A 5,931-nucleotide genomic window follows, 5' to 3' on the forward strand; every position below is an offset into this window, starting at 1 on the left:
GTGGTGGATTATTTTTTTGATAAGTGTCTGGATTCGGTTAGCTAAGATTTTGTTGAAAATTTTTGCATCTATATTCATTAGGGATATTGGTCTGTAGTTTTCTTTTTTTGTTGCATCCTTTCCTGGTTTTGGTATCAGAGTAATATTCGCTTCATAAAAGGTGTCGGGGAGGTTTCCGTTCTTCTCGATGTTGTGGCATAGTTTCTGCAAGATAGGTACTAGTTCTTCTTTGTAAGTATGGTAAAATTCAGGTGTGAAGCCATCTGGACCGGGACTTTTCTTTTTAGGGAGATTTTTAATTGCTGTTTCTATTTCAGCTGTTGAGATTGGTCTGTTCAGGGAATCTATTTCTTCCTGGTTGAGCCTAGGGAGGCTGTGTGTTTCTAGAAATTTGTCCATTTCCTCCACATTTTCCAGTTTGTGTGCATAAAGATTTTTGTAGTATTCATAAATTGTATCTTGTATCTCTTTGGGATCAGTTGTGATATCTCCTTTTTCATTCCTGATGGAGCTTATTAGAGATTTCTCTTTTCTGCTTTTCGTTAGCTTAGCCAATGGCGTGTCAATTTTGTTTATTTTTTCAAAGAACCAACTTTTTGTTTTATTAATCTCCTGAATAGCTTTCCTGTTTTCAATTTCGTTTAGTTCTGATTTGATCTTGTTGATTTCACTTCTCTGCTGGGTTTGGGGTTGGTCTGTTCTTCTTTTTCCAGCTCTTTGAGTCGTTTCATTAGATTGTCTATTTGTGATCTTCTTGCCTTTTGGTTATAGGCATTTATGGAGATAAACTTTCCTCTCAGAACTGCTTTAGCTGTGTCCCAGAGGAGTTGATAACTTGTCTCTCCATTGTCGTTTTCTTCATAGAAGTTTTTTATTTCCGTCTTGATTTCTTCATTTACGAAGTAATCATTTAGTAGGAGGTTGTTTAATTTCCACGTTTTTGTGTAGAAATGTGAGTTTCTGTTAGGGTTGATTTCTAGTTTTATTCCACTGTGATCTGAGAAAGTACATGGTATGATTTCTATTTTTTTAAATTTCTTGAGATTTTCTTTGTGTCCTAGGATATGGTCAATCTTAGAGAATGTCCCGTGAGCTGATGAGAAGAACGTATATTCAGTGGATTTTGGGTAGAATGTTCTGTAGATGTCTGTCAGACCCAATTGTTCTAGAGTTTTGTTTAAGTCCATTATTTCTTTATTAATTTTCTGTTTGGAGGATCTGTCTCGTGCCGTCAGTGGGGTGTTGAAATCTCCGGCGATTATGGAGTTGCTATTAATCCATTTGCTTAGCTCCAGTAAGGTTTGCTTTATGAAACTGGGTGCACCTAAGTTGGGTGCATATATATTTAAAATTGTTATCTCCTCTTGTTGGACTGTGCCCTTCACCATTATATAATGACCCTCTTTGTCTTTTACTACTTTTGTTGGTTTAAAAACTAAATCGTCTGAAATTAGAACTGCCACACCAGCCTTCTTTTGGTTTCTATTTGCTTGGAATATTGATCTCCACCCTTTTATTTTTAGTCTATGTGCATCCTTGCAGGTTAAATGTGTTTCCTGAAGACAGCATATACTTGGCCTGTATTTTCTTATCCATTCAGCCAGCCTATGTCTCTTGAGTGGAGAGTTTAAGCCATTCACATTTATTGAGAGAACTGATAGGTAAGGTAGATTACTGATCATTCTGTTGGGTTGGATGTTGTTGCTATGATTTCTGTCTTGAGCCATTGTAATATCTGGCCTTTAATATCTTTGGGTTTTGGTTGTTTTTATATCCGTGGATTATTATTATGATGTTCCGTGCGTAACGCTGTTTTAAGTACTTCTTGTAGGGCTGGTCTTGTCTTGGTGAATTCTCTGAGCCTTTGCTTGTCTGAGAATGTTTTTATTTCTCCTTCATATATGAAGCTTAGTTTTGCAGGGAATAATATTCTAGGCTGGGCATTGTTTTGTTTCAAAAGAGTGAGAATGGGGCCCCAGTCTCTCCTTGCTTGTAAAGTCTCATTAGAGAAGTCTGATGTTATTCGAATTGGCTTTCCCTTGTATGTCACTTGCTTCTTTTGTCTTACAGCTCTTAGAAGGGCCTCTTTAGTTGATACTTTGGTCAGTCTGATGACTGCATGACGTGACGTCTTCCTGTTTGCATTGAATCTCCTCCCCTAAACAATTCTTGGATGGCCCCATGTGATTCTGAAAGTATATACTGTGCACCTTTTTCTTTTTTGCCAACTTTCAGATAAATTTTCTGACATATTTTTTTCAGAAGGACAATTGACTCAGTTCATTTCTGTGAGTCCGCATCCTTTCTGTGACCTGTGGAAGTGATCTACTTATGTATACTTTCCTTACATGTTCCTGGTCTCCCAGCTGGGTCACCGGGTATATAGTTGTAGAGGACAACGATGCTTCCTTGGTCACAGAATGGGGCAGAATTCAAGGTAAACAGATAATTAGCAGAACATCTTCACAAATATTGCAGTTTCCCAAGGAGTTCTGGGTTCTCACTTTAATACACAGATGGATGACATAAGCATAAAGCCTTCGTCTTCTTTTTGAGTGAGTTTCCAACATTTTAGAGTGAGGAGTTAATGGATTCTTTACCAGAAGGGTTATTGAAGAAACATTTTTATAGCTTAGGGACGAGGAGCCCAGGCACTGAATTCAGAGAAATCAGAGTCCCAACCCCGGTACAGCACTTATTAACTGTGTTCTCTTGGCCAGCTACTTAGCCTCACAGCTACTTGGCCAGTCTTTTCATGTGGGCTATTGTGAAGGTCATATAAAAGAACAAACATACATGCTCACTACAGTGAGCGTTGGACATGAGTATTGCTCAGTAATAAAAAATAAAGAAGAAATTATTTTTACTGATTCTAGGTCAGACACTTTACCAGGTAACCTAGGTCCTGGGCATTGAAGACGGGACATGGTCTTACATCTGAAGACAAGTGCTCTCCCTCAGGGAGGGGGAGAGGAGGAGGGAGAGGGGGAGAAGGGGAGAGGGGGAGGGAAGGAGGGAGGGAGAGAGAGAGAGAGACAGAGAGAGAGAGAGAGAGAAGAGAGAGAGATATCTGTATTGAATAATTATAATACAAAGTGTTTTCCACCATCATAGATGGTCTGGAAAGAGCTCTGGCTATACTAGTAGCAAAACCATTAACTCTGCTTAGTAGGTGCTGGTGTGTTGGAAAATGTACCAGGAGATGACATTCAAGAAGGGCCTTGAAGGAGTAGAAAAAAGGTCCTAAATAGGGGCTCAGCAAACTTTTTCTATAAAGGGTCAGATAGTAAATATTTTAGGCTTTGCACACCGTGTGGTCCCTGTCACAGCCACTTAGCTCTTTTCTTTGAAGTGTAGAAACAGCCTTAGTCGACATGTAAATGAATGGGCGGGGCTGTGTTCCAGTACAGCTTTATTTACAAAACCAGGTGTTGGCTGGGTTTGGTATATATATATATATATATATATTACATATATATGGTATATATATATTTGGTATATATATATATATATATTACAAAACCAGGTGTTGGCTGGGTTTGGTATATATATATATATATATATATTACATATATATGGTATATATATATTTGGTATATATATATATATATATTACAAAACCAGGTGTTGGCTGGGTTTGGTATATATATATATATATATTACATATATATGGTATATATATATTTGGTATATATATATATATATATTACAAAACCAGGTGTTGGCTGGGTTTGGTATATATATATATATATATATATTACATATATATGGTATATATATATTTGGTATATATATATATATATATTACAAAACCAGGTGTTGGCTGGGTTTGGTATGTGTGTGTATATATATATATATATATATATATATATATATATATGCTGTAGTTTGCCAACTCTGGGCCTAGAGGATGAACTAAAAGATGAAGTCCATTCTAGAGGTTGGCAGGGCGTAGGAATGGGGGGAAGTTGTTTTGGGATTCGATGGTGAAGCTGTCACAAAGGAAATTGATAGAAGGTAAGAGTACTGATTTTCCTTATCTTGAATTTCAAGCAAGGCAGTTTCTGGCAACATTTTCAAATATTCTTGGGTTGTCAAGAGTGGAGCACCACTGGGGCCATGCCAAGCGTGTCCCCTGGCATTAAAGGGCAGCACTCAAGAAGAAGCACACTGGGGCTTGCTGGAGGAAAGGCTGTTACCTATTGGTCTTATTCAAGAGTTGAGACGTGAATGAAAGGCCAGGAACTGGGAGCGAATAAGCAAGCATGAGCGTTAGGGTGGCCAAGAGGAGGCAAAGAAGTGCATTGGAAGCAGCAACCAGGGGGATGGCAGGGGCAGAGGGGGCCACAGCCTGGGGAGGCAGGTGCAGACGTAAGGTGGGGAACGCTGGGCTGATGAGGCTGTTCTCTAGGTGGAGGTGGTACAACTAGCCTGGGGGTAGGGGTGGGTGAGAGGTGGCAATTGCTATGGCTCTGCAGTTTGCCAATTTGGGACCCGCAGTTTATGTCCCAGAGAGACAGGATCAACAATTTGTTTTACAGCACCATATGAGCAACTCTGGTTTCTCTTCAAAACCAATAAATCTTTTGCCTTTTACTAAAGATTTCCATGGAGAAGAAGAGTTATGAGTTGGTAACCAAATTTTTTGAGGTCTTGTTCAGACAACGCTAAGTAAAAAGAAAAAAAAAAACCCCAAACAAACCATATGAGCATTATTTGCTAAGCGTGGATAATGCATGTTAGAAGTCTGGTGAGTTTCAGTATTAAGATATAATAGAACAAGGGCATAAAAAAAACAAAAGAGAAGAACAAGTTATGTGTCAGGCAGAGTAAATTCAACATTTGAAAAATATCACATTTACAAAAGGAGCAGACTAGATAAAGGAGATTTTGAGGATTTCAGTTGCTTAACATAAACCAACAATCTGATGTGGCAGACAGATACCAAAACAAGATAGTTTTTTTTTTTTCTTGAAAGCAGGTCATTCTAGTCTACCGGAGTCAGCGTAGTAAGTCTGTTTTAACCTTCACAGAAAAGTATCCTAAAGTAACCTGATGGTAACTAGTCACTTTTTTTTTCTATTCTGTTTCCTTGTTCCCACCTTACAAAGCCCACTGTTCTACTATCGCCCACTGTTCTACTATCGCCCACTGGGAACTCTCATCCATGTTGTAGAATGGAGGCCACCCAGATTCATGAATGGGAAACCAAAGCTAATTCAATCTTCAACTAAATTAGTTTAATTTTGTCTTTTGACAATACTATATTATATATTGCTTTTTATCCTCACCAAATTTTGTAAATATATTTGTAAGCATTGATGGAGTCTATATAGTTTTTATTCCTAATGACTAAATTTAATTAATCATGCTGAGGCATCCTAATGCATATAGCTATTATAAATAAGGAACATTTTTTTAGCTTTGTTTAAAAAGTTGCTTATAAGAATGTAGAATATTATTATTACTATGATATCAGAATATCTGAGAATATAGGCAGATATTCACATATTTTTATATTTATGTGTGCCTATATATGTGTAGGTACGTATAGATATATTTAATTGTAGAACCTTTAGAACTATAAAGCACAGATCTTAAATGAATGAGAGACTGGAAAGAGTATTTTAGCTGCAGGTATGGTGTATTGGTCTAAACCACTTAAATGTACCCAGGGAGATATATCATTCCTTCTTGTAACAGTCTTCAGTTTGACTTTAAGAGAAAACAATTAAAAATGGCTCAGTAAACTCTGAAAGGACTCCATTTTATGGCTGATTGCACCACTAAAATAAGAAACTATTGCCTGTGAAATAGTCTGATTGAATTCCTGATGACATGGGTCAGTTTTATTGTTTTTTAAAAGAAAGCCACATTTAAGATAGGTGGTTCAAAATTAAGCTCCCAAATATTTTTGCTTTTCTATACAGT

The 5,931-nt window shown here is 37.4% G+C and overlaps 1 non-coding gene across 1 annotated transcript; it reads left to right on the plus strand.

The window, feature by feature from the left end:
• Window positions 1-4,552: 4,552 nt before the first annotated feature.
• Window positions 4,553-4,669, plus strand: LOC142874151 (U5 spliceosomal RNA). The gene has a single exon (XR_012921975.1). It is a non-coding gene; the product is annotated as a U5 spliceosomal RNA (small nuclear RNA).
• The last annotated feature ends 1,262 nt before the right edge of the window (window positions 4,670-5,931 follow it).

The sequence above is a fragment of the Microcebus murinus genome, chromosome 11 (genome assembly GCF_040939455.1).
Source record: "Microcebus murinus isolate Inina chromosome 11, M.murinus_Inina_mat1.0, whole genome shotgun sequence".
Lineage (NCBI taxonomy): Eukaryota > Metazoa > Chordata > Mammalia > Primates > Cheirogaleidae > Microcebus > Microcebus murinus.